General features: G+C 38.0%; 2 long non-coding RNA genes across 2 annotated transcripts in view; one reads left to right on the top strand and one right to left on the bottom strand.

Moving 5' to 3' along the window:
• Nucleotides 1-217: 217 nt before the first annotated feature.
• LOC108529032 (uncharacterized) overlaps nt 218-18,427 on the bottom strand; it is an 87,867-nt gene continuing 69,657 nt past the window's right edge. Inside the window, exon 4 of the long non-coding RNA XR_001885384.1 lies at nt 218-1,490. This is a non-coding gene — a long non-coding RNA (uncharacterized LOC108529032). The remainder of the gene's footprint in view (nt 1,491-18,427) is intronic.
• Nucleotides 14,484-18,427, top strand: part of LOC108529033 (uncharacterized) — a 16,955-nt gene continuing 13,011 nt past the window's right edge. Inside the window, exon 1 of the long non-coding RNA XR_001885385.1 lies at nt 14,484-14,545. This is a non-coding gene — a long non-coding RNA (uncharacterized LOC108529033). The remainder of the gene's footprint in view (nt 14,546-18,427) is intronic.

Below are 18,427 nucleotides of genomic sequence, written 5' to 3' on the forward strand. Positions count from 1 at the left end.
CATAGGCTGTCATTTTATTTTGTTGGTTATTTACTTTGCTGTACAAATCTTTGTAGTTCAATGTAGTCTCATTTATGTATTTTTGCTTTTGTAGTCTGAGCTTTTTTTTTTTTTTTTCATTTTTTGGTGTGATATTCAAAAAATTATTTCCAAGGCCAATGTCCAGGAGCTTTTTGTGTTCTCTTTAAGGAATTTTATAGTTTTAGGCCTTATTTTTTATAAATTTTGCATATGTGTGAAAATTCAATTTTCTCAGCACTATTTATTGAAGAGCCTATCCTTTTCCCACTGTATCCTCTTGGTGTCTCTGTCAAAAATTAGTTTACTGTATATGTTTGAATTTATTTCTGGACTCCATTCTGTTACACTGTGTCTGTTTTTGTGTAAGTACTATACTGATTTGTTTACTATAACATTGTAATATAATTTTAAATCAGGAAGTATGATACCTCCAATTTTTTTCAGAAGACAATTTTTAGTGAAAAAAACTGAGGTATGGAAGAAAACAAACAGCATGATACTACATATGTAAAGTTGAAAATTATGTAAATTTAAGCAATAGATTGTTTAGACATATATACACTAGTTGCAAAAACTATAGAGACAAGGAAGACAACAACAAACATAAAATTCAGGTATATTAATATTAGCAGCCTGAGGAGAAAGACTTGCAACTCATATTTATTTTTAACCTACTCCTCTCCCTGCCCCTAGTATATAGACATAGTTAAGCAAGGAACTCAGTGCATTGCAAATTGGACACTGAGAAAGTATTAGATAAACCAGTTTGTGTTGACTTTCCCTGCTGTTTTCTTCTGATTTACTTCTTGACTTCATAAAATAATTTTTTTTTCACAAAGCATGGAGTGGTACTACAAGAAAGAAAGTTTACGTTTTCAAACAATTCTTCAGTTTCTCTTCTCTCCCCTCACGTAGTTCTACAGTCCTTCTAGTTATTTTAGAAATCAAAGCTGTGCTAAGAACAGCTACCTTGAATATTTCAATAGCGCCTTTTCAAAAGCTGCCTCTCTGAACCCTTCAGATGAAAAGGAAATCATTTGGTCTTTCAAGTGACCTGATTGAGACTCTACATCTGACAAATCCAGCTCATAATTTAGATGAAACTGTCCATGATCGCATCCATAATCAGCATAAATTTTTGTGGTATGCTTCTTTTCAGTAGATGCATTTCTAAATAATACCTGAATCCCATTTTGAAAGAACTTATTTTATATGTACCAGAATTCTTGACTATAACTGTGAGATGTAGACTTCCAATTATGGGTTCATGCTACAGTTTATAATTGCACCATACATTTCCTTTTGTAAAAATACATATTTTCCTCACGTCTATTCTTCTTGGAGCTCCACTTTTCATGAAGAGTATCTCTGCAAGAAGAGAAAGCTGGTTTCTCCATCAAAGCTGAGGAACTGGCATGTCAGTGTCTTGTAGGATCTGAGCATTTTTCAACAACGTTTGGGTCTTAATCCTAAGAAAATAAACAGAAGTTAATATGAGTCAAGCAATATAGACCTCTTCTTTGGAGCATTCTTGTGCTTTGGTGTTTAACATAGTCAGTGTCTGGCAGGTAACTAAAGTCAAAAAGAAAAATAGGGAGATTATCTTTCAAAAAATAGTCATGAACTGATTTGTCATAAAATTTAGTATGTAATGCCAGAGAAAAAGCAGAACTATGTATAATTCACGGTTATATACTTCAGTTTTTCTTTGCCACTTCTTAGATAGAGTATATAAATTCTGTAAAACATGCAAATTAACTCATTTATGTAATTGATTACTTATAGTTAATAATTATGTAACCATTTATTTTAAAAGGATACAGTACCCACTTCTGAAAAGGCTTCGGGGCAGTTTACATATTAACCCATAGTTCAGAGGCACATTATCATATCTCAGTACTAAATGAATTAGACCCTGGAAAACATAAAGGAGGTGGTACTATCAAAGACCAGTTATGGTCAAATAGTACCTCAGACAGTACCTCCTCCCTGCACTCTTAACTGGAGGCTGCTTGTTCTTGAACATTCCACTTAACCACATGGGTTGGCTGGGCTGGTGGGCAGAAGCAGGAAGAATGACATGGGCAAGAGTGTAGACTTTGCGGATGACAAACTACCTGGGTTAGACACGGTTAGACCTTGGGCAAGTTATTAACCATCTCAGAGCCTTAGTTTCCTCATTTGTAAAATGGGAGTTACAGTATTAACCTCACAGATGAGAATTACATGAATTTAGTAAATGTAAATGTAAAGCACTTAGAACAGAACCAGGTACACAGTAAGTGCTAAATAACTATTAACACTTGCTCATTCAATATTCCTCAAATGTCCTATGAAAATCCTTCTTCCTTTGAAACTTATGCCTCTCAAATTCACCATTGTCCATCTTTTCTTGTTGCTCTTATCATTTCCTGACATGGTTTATGATTTTTCTCTCCCTCCCAAATCTACCATAATCCTAGTGTCTTCAGTGTCCGTGTGGATGACCTTTCCAATACCCAGTGCCCTCCCTTCTTCAACATCACTGACCTTCATCTCCACACAGATATCAGCAACTCACCCCTTCCCCTTCGTATTACCTGGAGCTACTCTACCTGTTCAGTTTTCTTTCCATCAGCTCCTACAATCCACATTGCTCCAATCATACCTGCTTATCCTCCACAGTTGTGAAGCCCCATCCCTCTTTCCTCTTCTGGTTTTACTTCCTTCATCCTGCTTTGCTTTAGCTCTTCAACCTGTCTCTTTAAACAGTACTTTCAACTTCTCACTCTTCTTGCTTTCTTTTCCTTCTGCAACACTTACCAAATGTGGATTGATTCATCCTTCTTTGCTCCTAAAACCACTCTAAGTAAATCACTCAACCATGTGCACTAGAACCATTAACTCTTGGTCTGTGTCCTCACCTAAGCCCTTAACACACAGTCTGGCGGCCTCCTCCATGCTGCTAGCTAGCTCTGTGTTTCTTTGCCAACCTTGCACTCCCCTCTTTGCTGAACTCTGATATACACTCATCAAGTTCTAAACCATTTCCTAAGTATGTCTTGAATCTAAAAGCCTCTTTTCATTGCTTCTCTGCAGCACATCAACTCAATTGGTCTCCTTTCCTCTTCTCCAAAATATTCTTTCTGTTGCCAAAGTGATCTTCCTAATATGCAAGTACCGTCATGTTCAGCACATACTTAATATCCTTCAGTAACTCCCTACTGCTTGCTGAATAAGTCTCACCCATAGCTTGGCCAAGGTGCTTTGTGAGCAAGCCTCTGTTTGCCTCTCTTACATTCCCTCCCAATTCTTCTAACCTGCACCCTATGCACTCAATTACTTGTACTTCCTCAGCTGTGCCATATTCTGTCGCACCTCCATGTATCTCATATGCTACCTTCTTTGCAGGGAATACCGTTTTTCTTTATCTACCTGGATAATTCCTACTGGTCTTTTTGGGTTCATTCAAGTGTTACCGCTTGTCAGCTCTGGTACAGAGTCTTCCCAAACCCTTCCTCTTAGAACCCACCACCAGGCTGGTTGAGTATCTCCCTTTGCTCTTCTGTAGTGCCTATCTCTATCAAGTACTTACCATGCCTGCTAGCAATTGGCACACAGGAAATGGCTAGTAAATGAATGAATAAGTTAAGACATCCCATTTCCATAAACTAACAATGAAAACTATCAAAGCATTTCATTTTACATGTGCGTTTGTAATAGAGATTTCAAAAACTGTGGAGCTGGTTTTGGTAGGGTATGTATTACAGAGTGACTGATACTCCAATTATCTGGTTCCTGGGCAGCCCAAATGCTCAGGTAACTATCTTAGGAAAACCAAAGACTTGACTGAGAGCTACCACTTTCTGAACAATGCTGGGAGTCCAACAGTTTCTTAGGCCCCTAGGGGTGTCTTCTCATTCCCCTCCTGGCAGCAATATGGCTTCAGGAGCTGTGGCATCACATCTCTATGCAACAACACTTAAGAGTCAAACAAAGCTCGGTTTCTCTCTTGTGTTTCTTTGTTAAAGAGGCAACAAAAATCCCTTCCCAAACTCCTCCCCCATCTGTACCATCAGAATATTTTTCTCCAATCTCACAGCCAAAACCAGGTCACATTCCAAACCTCTAAACTGGTTAAAGAAATGGGGAATGGGGACAGATCAATGAGGATTTACTTGAATCACTTAAGGGTCTAGGGCACTAGTACACAATTAAGGTCTGTCCTCAAGGACATGGAGAGAAATGACAGTTGAATAGCCAACTCTCAGTCTTTGCTAAAATAAGTGTCATAGTAGAACAAATATTGGATTTAGAGTCAGGCACACTGTAATTGGATTTCCATTTCTGCTGTTTCCTAGTTATGTGACCTTGGGCACCTTCCTTATCTCCCTGAGATTCAATCTCCTCATCTATAAGATGAGAATACCAAAATCTAATTTTTAAGATTACCAAGAAGATTAAATAAGATAACATCTATAATGTTGCTAACCCACAACGAACATTCATTCACTTAAAAATATTTTTGGACACTTACTATGTGCCAGGCACTCTGCCAGGGATATAGGGGTGAACGAGACAGATATGATCCCCTCTTCATATAATTTATTAACAATTGATGTTAGTTTTTTAAAGTTTTCTAATTTTGCCAAGAAATTCAGAAGCACTTTGATTACCTTGACGATCACGTTTTAAAGAAACCTAATGTCTCAGACGTGCTTACAGCTTCTGAAATTTTATATTTAATGTGTGATTCAAAACTTTTTTTTTTTGCTTTATTCTATTTAATTAAAAGTTTCCTACTAGTTCAACCATTGTGGAAGACTGTGTGGCAATTCCTCAAGGATCTAGAACTAGAAATACCATTTGACCCAGCCATCCCATTACTGGGTATATACCCAAAGGATTATAAATCATGCTGCTATAAAGACACATGTACATGTATGTTTATTGTGGCACTATTCACAATAGCAAAGACTTGGAACCAACCCAAATGTCCACCAATGATAGACTGGATTAAGAAAATGTGGCACATATATACCATGGAATACTATGTGGCCATAAGAAAGGATGAGTTCATGTCCTTTGTAGGGACATGGATGAAGCTGGAATCCATCATTCTGAGCAAACTATCGCAAGGACAGAAAGCCAGACACCGCATGTTCTCACTCATAGGTGGGAACTGAACAATGAGAACACTTGGATACAGAGTGGGGAACATCACACACTGGGGCTTGTCTTGGGGTTAGGGGAGCTGGGAGGGATAGCATTAGGAGATATACCTAATGTAAATGACGAGTTAACGGGTGCAGCACATCAACATGGCACATGTATACATATGTAACAAACCTGTGCATTGAGCACATGTACCCTAGAACTTAAAGTATAATAAATAAATAAACAAATAATAAAAGTTTCCTGTCAAGAAAATGAAAAGACAAGCCACAGACTGGGAGAAAANATGTTCTCACTCATAGGTGGGAACTGAACAATGAGAACACTTGGATACAGAGTGGGGAACATCACACACTGGGGCTTGTCTTGGGGTTAGGGGAGCTGGGAGGGATAGCATTAGGAGATATACCTAATGTAAATGACGAGTTAACGGGTGCAGCACATCAACATGGCACATGTATACATATGTAACAAACCTGTGCATTGAGCACATGTACCCTAGAACTTAAAGTATAATAAATAAATAAACAAATAATAAAAGTTTCCTGTCAAGAAAATGAAAAGACAAGCCACAGACTGGGAGAAAATGTTTGCAAAAGATATATCCGATAAAGATGTCACTCGAAATACAGAAACAAATCTTAAAATTCAGCAACAAGTATATAAACAATCCAGTTTTCAAATGGACCAAAGAATTACACAGACACCTCACCAACAAAGGTATAGATGGCAAATAAACGTTTGAAAAGATGCTCCACATCCTGTCATCAGGGAAATGCAAAATAAATCAGCATCGAGATACTACTATAAACCTATTAGAATGCCCCAAATCCAGAACCCTGACAACACCCAGTGCTGGTTGAGGATGTGGAGCAACAGGAATTCTCATTTATTGCTGGTAGGTATGCCAATGATATAGCCACTTTGGAAGACAGTTTGGCAGTTTCTTACAAAACTAAACATTTTCTTACCATATGATCCAGCAGTCGTGCTCCTTGGTATTTACCCAGAGGAGCTGAAAACACATGTCCACACAAAAGCCTGCACATGAATGTTTATGGCAGCTTTATTCATAAGTGTCCAAAGTGGGAAACAACTAAAATGTCCTTCAGTAGGTGAATGGAAAAATAAACCGTGGTACCTCCAGACAATAAAATAATGTTCAACACTAAAAGGAAATGAGCAATTCAACCATGAAAAGGCATGGAGAAACCTTAAATGCATATTTGGTAAGTGAAAGAAGACAAACTGAAAGGCTCCATGTGTACATATGATTCCAACTACGCAACATTCTGGAAGGGCTAACCTATGGAGCCAGTAAAAGATCAGGTCATGCCAGGGTTTAGGGGAAAAGGGGAAATGAATAGGCAGAGCACAGATGGTTTTTAGGGCAGTGAAACTATTCTGTATGATACTCTAATGGTGGAGACATGCCATTATACGTTTTTCCAAAGCTATAGAGCGTACAATGTCAAGAGTGAACATTAATGTAAATTATGAACTCTGGGTGATAATAATCTGTCAATGTAGATTCATCTGTTATAACAAATGTACCACTCTGGTGGGAGACGCTGATAGTGGGGGAGGCTGTGAGTGTGCTGGGGACAGATGATATATGGGAACTCCCTGATAACTTTTGCTCAATTTTACCATGAACCTAAAGCTGCTCTAAGGAATAAAGTTTATTGAAACAAAACACAATTATCAGAGACATTTGTATTTTTATGAGTATACTGTCACTATGAATACCATCCTGTTCCTAACCTAAAGATGACTTGCAAAGTGCAATTTTTAGAAAGTGGACAATGAAGACAATATCCAAAACAACCTTATGATCCTAGAAAAAAGTTCAGATGTGATACATATGGTCACCTCATCTGAGTTGTCATGTACATGGTCCAGAGTCAAGGCAGATGCAATTCACAGGAAGGGTTAACCTCCATTTAGTAGCAACAATCAGGTAATTAGAGTGACCCATTCCCCAGCCAGGTCCACTGAGAGTTTTTCCTCTTTTATATCAAATAAACAACATAGTTAAGAGGGATTATCAAGATACATTTGCTATGTTTTGGTGATAAAACAAAAAAATGTTCTATTAATCACAAACTCTATCCCATTACAAAAGTTTACTGTTTTGAGTTGGACTGTGTTATTGTTCAGCAAACACTCACTCCCTCCCACCTTTTCCTCAGAGTGGAATATATTTTTCTACCTTTGGGCTTAGCTGTGTGACATGCTTTGGCCACTGGAAATTAGCAGATATGATGCAAGCAGCAGCCCTCAATATGATTGAGTGGTGGACACATTGTGTTGTTCTCCAGTGATCTGCCTGGAGAGCAGGGCCTTTTTGGCCTCTGTCCCATCATCCTAAGTTCAGAATAAAAGATGTGGAGGTGACCCAAACCCAACCCCAAACCTAGAACCAAACCCAGCCAACATGTAACTTGAAGCAGAGCTGCCCTGCCCAGCTGAACCTGCATCAGCCCAGCTGAAGTTGACTGTGAGTGTGAGAATAAATGCTTGCTATTGTGAGCCACTGAGCTGTGGAGAGTTTTGCCATTATGGTGGCAATAACTGTTTTACAGCTATAATCAGAAGTGTAAAGGTCAGGTTGCTATGACTCCTCTAATAGTAATGGACTTGGCTCCATTTACCTCACTCTGCACTGCTCTATGAAACTAGGGATTCAGATTTCAAGGTGTTTTAGTGCCTTGAAGGCCCAGGGGATCCCCATCAGATCCCTGTGAAATCTGAAGGGAGGTGGAAGGAGACAGAGATGGGTGTCCCTGGGGTTAGTGAAGAGCAGCTAGAATTTGGAACTTCTAGGGCCATAGCAACAATGGGAAAAATGGTGGAAGAGACTATACCTGCATTCAGGTTAGCAGGCATGCTGTTCTGCATTTACTTAAGAAAACAGTAAGTAAGTACTGGAGGGAGATGTACAAAGAGTTATTTTAGAACATAGGTAAGTTATGTTTTTAACAGCCAACTGTTGAGATCAGCAAAATTATAACCTAGGAAAAGTGTCACTTTTGAGGTAAAAACTGCATATATTTAGAGAAATGATACACTATATGTTTGCAGTGGGAATGTCAATTGGTCTAAACCCTTTGGAAAACTTTGGAGTAACTGGGAGAACAAACATATATTGGGTAAAGTTGAAGAAGATCATATCTTATGAGACAGTGGTTTTCCTGCTGGGTATGTACCATAGACCAATGGGTCTCAATAGGACTGGTGCCACACCTGGGAGGCAGGTCTGCTTATAATAGTGATGGAGGGTGTGTGTGTGTGTGTGTGTGTGTGTGTGTGTGTGTTACTGCCATTTAGTAGGTAAGAGCCAGATATCCTGTATGTCCTGAAATTTGGATGGTCTCATTGAAAAAAGAATTGTCCTGGGTCCTTCATGACTTTAGAAGGATTAGTAGAACATTTATATAGATGGGAAACCTGACTATAATTATCTAAGAGTATAACATAACCCTGTTTTAGATATAAATAATAAGTACTCTGTAAGGTCTTAATTGTATGCCAAATTTTTCAGAGATGCAACTACTAGATAAAGGCAGCCTGAATTGTGTTTTGTTCAGAATGTTACCAAGAGTTCTTCACATCACCAATAGTTGTATCACTTCCAGTGTTTGAGTTACCAGTTTCACAATCTTCTATCACTCTTCATCTGTGAACTGCTTCATCATGTCTCTTAACGTAGTGTAGTGTATTTGTGGTTACTGACATATTGAAATACATATTATTTTATTAAAATTACTGTTCTTACCTTTTTACTTTGTATCATAGAAAGTGTATCGCAGTGATTTTTTAAAATGTGTGAAGATAAGTTATGAATTTCATTTCAAGATAGTAAGTGGGGTGATACAAAACATTTATTAATAAAAGAGTATATCAGGTCTGATTGTGGTAAGAACTACAGCCCAAGATTAATTCACATAAGTACCCAAAGATAACATTAGGTAGAATTGTGTTCTCCAATACAATAGTTATTAATCTCATTAATTAAAACTAAACAGACTAAGAATGTGATTCTTCAGTCACACTAGCTACATTTCAAGTGCTCCATAGCCACATGTGGCAAGTGGCAACAGTCTTGTTGAGTGCAGATATAGGACATTTCCATCATTGCAGAAAGTTCTTTTGGACAGTTGGCAACAATATTTAGGGTATCAAAAAACTGGAAACAACCTACAAATATCTCACTTATCCATTCCCCTTTTAAGAAACAGGGGACATGGAGGAACGGATAAGTAAGGCAACAGGGGACAGGGAAATGCATGAGTAAGTGAGATATCACACAGTAATGAAAATGAATGCTTACGTGTATCAACACAAATGAATCTCATAAATAACAATGAGTGAACAAAGCAAAAAGAAGACCTGCATTTTTAGAGCATTTACATAAAATAGTACTATATGTGGTTTAGGGATCCATATGTAGCAAAGATATTTTTAAAATGCATGAGGTTGATAAATAAAAAATTCAGGTTAGCAGTTACCTATGGCAGCAAGGGAGGAAATGGAGAGGAGTAAAATGGAGGTTTACCTGCAATGGTAATGTTTCATTTCTTCCTGGGTGAGGAAGGCATACAAAAATTCATTATTCTTTATATGTTTTTGATATAAAGAATATAAGTTTTAATGTATTTTTATATATTAGATATTGCAAAATAATTTTTTCAGTGAAGGAACATTCATGAGCTCCTAAGAGCATGGAGACCTGTTTTGCTCATGGTTCTATCCTTAATGCCAAGCAAAGTGCCTGGCACAGAGTAGATGCTCAATTAATATTTGTTGAATAGTCAGCCAAACATATAAAGTAAAACTTCACATATTATAGTTTGGACTCTAACACAGATGTAATGTGCTTCCATCTCACCCAATCAGGGTATCCAGTAACATAAACTCTTTTTTTTTTTAAAGAGACAAGGTCTCACTCAGTTGCCAGGCTGGAGTACAGTGGTGTAATCATAGCTTACTGCAGCCTTAAACTCCTGGGCTCAGATGATCCTCCCACTTGAACTTTCAGGTAGCTAGGACTACAGGTACATGCCACTATGCTTGGCTATTTTTTTTGTATTATTATTCTTATTATTTTTGTAGAGACAGGGTCTCACTATGTTGCCCTGGCTTGTCTCAAACTCTTGGCCTCAAGCGATCCTCTCGCCTTGGCTTCCCAAAGTGCTGGGATGATAGGTGTGAGCCACCATGTCTGATCACAAACATTTTCTTAATCATACATTAAAATTACAAATATCTATTAAGGGCCAGCTATAGGGCAGGAGCTCCTCCAATGTTAGGGGTACAACAATGAACATAAACTAACTAAATACGGCAGGGGAGGGAATACAGATAATAAAGAAAAAATAAGTACAGTAGATAATAAGTCACATGGAGACAACTGCCCTTAAGAAAAATAAAGCTGGAAAGGGAGAGGAAAGAGAAAATGTTAGATGTTAGGCACTATTAAATAGGGTAGTCGGGTTGTTCTCTTTGAACATGTGACCGTTTAGCTAAGATTTGAAGTGAAGGAGGGGGTGATGAGCATCTGAGTGGGAGGGAAGAGTGTATACAGACCTCAAGGCAGTGGCTGCTAGGAAAAAGAGGCCAGTAGGGCAGAAGGAGTCTGAATGCCTGGGAGAGGGTCAGAGACTGGGCACAGCTTTCTAAATCACTGTAAGGACTTGGCTTTTATTCTACGTAATACTGAGGATTTGCAGCAAAGGAATGACATCACCTGGCTTACATGTTTAAAGAATCACTCTCTTTTGAGAGTGAGTGATGGCAGGGAAGTAGAAACAGGGAGACCAATTAAGATATTATCACAGTCATTCAAGTCAGAGATGATGGCAGCTAGAACCAGAGTCGCAACAGAGGAGGTGATAAGAAGTAGTCAGATGCTTGGCTTATTTTGAAGATGCGGGCACAGCTATCATGTATCCAGGGTATGAGGGAAAAAAAAAAAGAGCACTCAGGGATAACAGGAAGATTTTTGGCTTGGAGCTGCCATTTGCTGAGAATAGGCAGGGAGCTGGTTGGATGGGGTTGGAAGTGCAGTTCAGTTTGGGAAGTGTTAAGTTTGAAATGTTTACTAGGCACCCAAATGGAGTTGCTAAGTACATAGCTGGTATATGAGCTTGAGGTTCAAGGGACACATAGAGGCTAGAGGAATAAATTGGGGAGCCATTGGCATATAGGTGGTATTTAAAGGCAAAAAATAAGATCAGATCATCCAGGGAGTAACTGTAGCTAGCAAAGAAGAGAGGACCAAGGGTCGTGTCTTGAAGCACTGCAATCAATGTATAGAAGTCAGGAAAAGGAGGGGGTGGAGGATCAGATAATGAGGTAGAAGACATCCATGCAAAGGCAGTGCCTTGGAAACTAAGTTGAGAAAGTACTTAAAGGAGGGGAGGAGGGGAGGAAAGTAACCAACTGTGTCAAATTATGGTCAGGATTTAAGATGATGGACAATAAATAAGACTAGTATAAATACAAATGAAGGTATGGAGACCTTGGCCTGGGCAGTCTGGAGGAGTGGTACAGGGGGTGTGAGACCCTTCTTGTACAGGGCTCAGGAGAGAAAGGAATAAAAAGACAGAAAACTTTTGAGGCCATTTTCTGACTAATATGACTTTAGTCCCATATTAGAGAATCCATGTATTCCTGACTAAACAGATCCAATAACATACTGGAATCCAGAAATCTAAACATATCATATCTTATCTCAAAAGGATAGAACACAAAGCAGCAAGAAAAGTTCACTTAAGTATAAGAGTTTTCTTCACTTCTAGAAACAAAAAGAACCCACCCGAGAAACTGTCTGAACTAGGGATCCTGGTAGAAGAATAAAAGATCCACCTAAGTGGAGTTGGATCAACTTTCTCTAATTTTATGTGATGCTAAATAAGTACCTTTAGTTGTCATGAAATCAGATTTTCCTCTTGTACATTAGTGGTTGGAAAATGGTTTAGCTTCAGATCTATTATGTTACTTCTAGAAAAGCCCTTATCTCATGAGAATAACCTCAGGGCCAATTATGTTGATTTATCCTGGACCAATACCATGATGATTCTCGATAAGTCAAGCTTAATGTTTAAGAATCATGACAGAAAACCAGTGTGTCTGCATGCCTGTAAGTTCCAGCTACTCAGGAAGCAAGAGCTGGGAGGATCTCTTGAGCCCAGGAATTTGAGGCTGTAGTTGTGCAATGACTGCATCTGCGAGCAGTCACTGCACTCCGCCTGGGCAAAATAGCAAGACCCTGCATCTTTAAAAAAAAAAAAATAGAACCACCGGTGAGCTCCGGAGAGTTAATAAACAAGATGTGCCAGAAGGACAGGCCTCCGACCCCTACACCACCTGCCTGTTCTCACCTTTACTCAGCCACTATCTAAGGGAAGACTTACATGTGAAAGAATTGACATTAGCTTATCATCAGAAACACTTTTGACACCCTTCAACAGCTGCTGTCAGACCAAGGCTGAAGAAAAAAGAATAGACAAACAATTTCCTTCTTACAATAAATAGTTTGCTAAGTTATTATATATAACCCCAGTGTGCAGTCCATTATAACAGAGGGTTAATTTTCTAATAAAGCACTATTAGCTCTTCAGAAAAATACAAGTTAAAACAGTGTCCAGAATTTTTCAGTAGTGAATCAGTAAAGGAAGGAATACTTTACAATTAAAAATTCTTATGGAATTGAAGCGAATTATTGTTGAGCTGAGAAAGCTTGAAAGAGCTAAGAAGGCAGACAATTTTCATCACATTTACAGAGACTGAATAGTATTTATTAGATACATTCTTTCAATTTAAGTTTCACTTTGGTAGAATTAACCCTATTTTAACAGACACAAAAATCTTAAAATGTGTTGAAAAAGTCTTTTTTTTTTTTTTGGTTCTTTTTGATAAGAATTTCCCCTGCTCCAAAACCAAAATGTAAAAAGCAATCAGATATTCTTAGTCCTTTTCCTCAAACAGAATCCTTTTCACGTGAGCTCTTTATGTCGAGAGTAGAAAAAAATGAATTTTGTTCTCTCTGAACATATACACCCTCTAGTGGTTCTAGAATTTAATTAAAAAAAGAATGAGAAATAACTGTATGAGCTAATAACTGGAATTATAGACTCTAGATAGAAAGAATGCCTTAACCCTCATGCAGTGCTGGTAGGAAGGTAAATTGGTGGAGCCACTATGGAGAATAGCTTGGAGGTTCCTCAAAATCTTGAAATAGAATTACCATATGATCCTGCAATCCCACTGCTAAGTACATATCCAAAAGATAGGAAATCAGAATATCAAAGCTATATCTACATACCCATGTTTACTGCAGCACTATTCACAATAGCCAAGATACGGAATCAGCCTAGGTGTCCATAAGCAGTTGAATGGAAGAAGACAATGAAATACTATTCAGCCATAAAAAAGAATAAAATCCTGTCATTTGTAGCAACAGGGATGAAACCAGACGACATTATGTTAAGTGAAACAAGCCAGGCATTGAAAGACAAACATCGCATGTTCTCACTCATGTGGGAGCTAAAAAATATTGAACTCATAGAGATAGAGAGTAGAATGATAGTTACCAGAGCCTGGGAAGTGCAGTTGGGAGGCAGGGTTGATAAAGAGGGGTTGGTTAGAGGGTTCAAAATACAGTTAGATAGAACGAATAAGATCTAGTGTTCAGTAGCACAATAGTGCAACTATAGTTAATAATAATTTAATGTATATTTAAAATAACTGAAGAATGGAATTGAAGTATTCCTAACACAAATAGTAAATGCTTGTGGTGATTAATATCCTAATTACCCTGATTTTATTATTACGTTATATGCTTGTATCAAAATATCACAAGTACCCCATCAATACATACAACTAATATAGATACATAATAATCAAAATTATAAATGCCTTATAAAATATTGCAAGGAGGGCATTATACGAAAATTAGGGTTTGGCATATTAGAATATACTAGTCTGCATATTAAGTTTATCTTTGAATGTTGTCTGGGTATCTGTGGATTTGACACATTTGTAAAAGTTAGGGGAGAAATTAGGAAACTATTCTCTGAGGAATAATCATAAACTTATGTAAATCTGAAGAGAGAAATTAAACATTCATTTGTAACATAAAATACTTATATAAGCACTCAATATTTAAGTGCATTCTGTGTTATATAAAGAATATACTAGCATTCAACATTTATATGTATTTCACTTTATACTATGTATTCACAGTGTTCTAATACCACAAATCATAGGGCCTTAGAAATCAACCAGTCTGTTTTCTCATTTTACAGGTAAGAAAATGAAGCCCAGGGAAGTTAAGTGATTTGCTGAAGGCTGCAGTCATGCAGTGGTAAGATCAGAATTCAGATATCTTGAATCTCAACAAAATGTTTCTCCCACTACCCCAGAATGATGAAGTAAAAGTGGTACCCACAGCAAAGACTAAAATCCAGACATATAAATAAATAATTTCATCCTTCTATGACAGAGACTAATAAGGGGACCCAATTTAGATTGGAGAACTTTTCTCTGCAGACCAAAAGACTAAGTAAAGGAAATAAGCGGTTCAGGGAGCAGGGAGAATGCAAAGGTGCATGAACTTTCTCACTGCTGAGGTGAAAAGAGACCATGTTAGAAGAACTGAAAGATGGCCTGGAGTGTGGGGACTAGGACAGAGTCCCCAAAAGCTTTGGGGAGACAGACAGGCCTGCCCAAGCAGACCATGTAGGCCTGGACCGGGTTTATCCTCACAGTAAAAAAATTCACAGAAGGATGTTAAGCAAAGGCGCCATGTGACTATATTTTGACTCTTTAAATTTTTTTGCCCTTGAATATACAAACTACATATACATTATCAAAGTCAGGAAAATAGTATACATTAAAATTATCTCCCTCTTATTTCTGTCCTACAACCTCCAAGTTCTCTGTCCTGGACCAAATAACTTAAATGTCCATCAGCTGGAGACAGGCACATCTGCATATAATGTGGCTGTTAAAAGGGAAATTAAGAGGAATGAAGTCTATACTCTATTTGGTTAGGAATGCACAGTGTAGAATGGTATGCCTTGCAAGCCACCTGTGTAAAAAGTGGAGGCATTGTATAGAATGCTACTTTTTGGCTAAAAAAAAAGGAAGAACTGTACATAAATGCTTGCCCATGCATAGAGTACCTCTGGAAGGATTTGCAAGACAGTGTTGACCCTTGGGAGGGGAATCAGTGACTGGGAGTTGGGGTGGAAAGCTGACTTAGTTCTCATTCGATTTTCTGTTGTCTCTGAATCTGTGCTATGTGCATGCCTTTTAAAAGCTTAGAAAGTAAACACATAAAGAAAATCATTCCTCCCAGCTTCTTCCACACATGCTGTCTCCCTCTTGTTCCATTCACCTGCCTGCGGGAAGCTGGCCCAGCCTTTTGCCTGCTGTGCGGCCTCCACCCTCAAATCTGCACTCACTCCCTGATTACATGACCCTAGCCAACCTCCACTTTCTGAATTAATTCTTCACCAATTGATGTTAATCCCTTTTAGAAATGTTACATGCCTCATGGGAAAGCTTCTGCTTGAACTCTATCCTGCTGATAATCTTAATTTATTCTAATAACAAATTACATCATTCAGACTTCTGTATATCACTCTTGCTTCCTATTCTTTCTATTCTGTCCTCCCAAGTTTTCCTTGCCCATGGAAAACTGAAAACTGTAAGTAACTATTATAAAATGTTTATGATAAAAAGTAACTTGATTTAAATTTCAGTAGTAAAGCTGAGATAATTTTAGAGTTGAGGCTTGATAGGAACGCGCCTTTTGAAAGACCGTGAGACCAAAGTGCAGGAATGAGTTGACCATGTGTACCTTTGATCCCTGAGAAACTGCCTTGTCCTAACATGTTCTGTTGCAGAAAAGGAAGCAGCAAAAACACATTTTAATGATGCATTCTATACATATAGAGCGAGAGAGAGAGACAGAGAATATATATACTATTGGCATCTCATTACCTAAAGTTAATCTACAGAAGTATCTATCATATTATCAAACTACAGGAATCTGAAGCTTAGCACTCTCCACAAAGTAGTAATTTCCGTCCACAGTATTAACCTTCAATTTTGGTTCTGTTGAGTTCAGCTACATGTTTTAAATTATTCTATTTATCTAAATTCAGAAGACAAAATCTTTTTTTGAGTGATACTTCCCTTCAACCAAAATGGGAGAATGCAGAAAACTGTTAAACCAAGGACCTTTCTTAAAGTGTCTTCCAACACACTTATGGGATCAGTCATAATATTTATATATACTCAAGCACTTTGAAATCTCAAGCTGTTTTAACCAGCTGTCATGTTGGTGTTAAACTTCGGTCATTTTAATGTGAGACAAAGGTCAGCAGTGAATTTTTCTTATTCTTTTCCTATTAGTGAAATCCTTTATAGCTACTGAACTCTGCTTAAACTCCCAACAAAGTCACTAGTGCATACTCCTGTTATCTAGGTCACATGGAATATTATGATTGTTCACAAACAAAGTACACAGAAGAAAATTAAAAGCACAAATTAGTATTTAAAGTATTACAAACAGCCAAACATACAAGCCTTTACATATTTGGCACTGATTATAATGACATATGTACATCTAAGCCTAACCTCTTGTATGTACACCGCATCAATTCAATTGTCTATGTATCTAAAATAGGACGGCATGGATACTTTTTCATTGTTCATTCTAGAACCTATACTGTAAAGATTATTTCAATTTTGTTAAATTTTGGTCTTTAAAATAAAGATATGTTATTTATTTTAAAGCCCCTTCTCTCAGTTTATTATTTAATTACAAAATAATTTCTTTTGTCTTCCAATATGTATCCCTGGTTTACCTGGAGATTTTTTCTAAATTTTTAACTCTGACCATAAAGAAAATCAGCTAATATTCATCAGGATAGTAAATTGAACATAATTATTTTATTATAAGAGTTAGCCATCATATAAAAAGTAAGGGCTTAGAATTATGCATTAAAATCATGACAAATGAGGAACAGTATTTGAATATACCCATTTAGTTCCCTTTAAATGAGCTTTAGCCCGTCTAAGAGATACATTCTTCTGTATAGTATTTTTGCCATCGTTGGTACCTAGTTAATTCATCCATCCATTGACCATAAATGCATTGAGCACCTACTGTGAGCCAGGATGATTCTTAGTGCTGGAAAGCCAGTAGTGATTACAACAATAGCTTACCCTCTGAGAACTTACACTTTAAATGAAAGAAATAAACACATGAACAAGTAAGTAGTAAATTACAGACTAAAATAAGAAGGGTAATAGGACAGAGAGTGACTAGGGGAGGCACTACTGTAGTTGTGGTGATGGAGGCTGGCCTCTCTGGGGAGGTTGCATCTGAGCTGATATCCAATCATGAGATGTCAGAACAGCGCTTTCCAGGGAGAAGAGGCAGCAGCAAGAACAAGAAACCTGGGCTTGCATGTTCAAATAGCAAGAAGGCAGTTAATTAGGGGTGAGAGGTGGGAGGTGAACTCAGTGAGATGGGCATGGTCCCTCTGAGGAGGGCTCTGTGGCCATGGAAGAAGTTTGTTTTCTGTTCTAATGGCAGTGGGACACCACCACAAGGTCACTCTGGACACTGTGTGGAGACAGGCTGCAGGATGTCGCAAAGATAGTGACTGTAGGAAGATCAAAAGTCTTTGCAGCAATCCAGGCAAGAGAGGAGAGGGATTTAGACTGAGGTTTAGCACAATTATGTGTATGGTGTGTGTATGTGTGTTGGGGGGCAGGGTAGGCAGTACTGGAAGCAGTGGGTACTGTCAGAATATTGAACAAATGACCAGTATGGATAGTGTGGAACTGACTTTGAAGATGAAGTCAACAAAATTGCCACTGGATCAGATGTGGCTTGTGAAAGAGAAGAGTCAGGGATGATTCCATGGGTTTTGGTCTGAGCAACTAGAAGAATGGAATCACCTGTTACTGAGGGGAGAAAACTGTAAGAGGCACAAGTTTTGGGAGTAGGTAAGAATGGAGAGCTTGATTTTCGACATGGTAGATTTGAGGTACTAACTAGATATCCAACAGGAAATGTTGAGTAGGCAGTTGCATACATGAATTTAGAAGCTGAAAAGGGAGGTTGTGGCAGAAAATACACTTCAAGGAGGCACAGACTTTCATGAATCCTTTTGAAAGTCTGTTAAAACCCTCAGATTCCTTCTCTGAATTTTTTTTTTTTTTTTTT

This window comes from Rhinopithecus bieti, unplaced genomic scaffold (assembly GCF_001698545.2).
Source record: "Rhinopithecus bieti isolate Rb0 unplaced genomic scaffold, ASM169854v2 scaffold_3878, whole genome shotgun sequence".
Taxonomy (NCBI): Eukaryota; Metazoa; Chordata; class Mammalia; order Primates; family Cercopithecidae; genus Rhinopithecus; species Rhinopithecus bieti.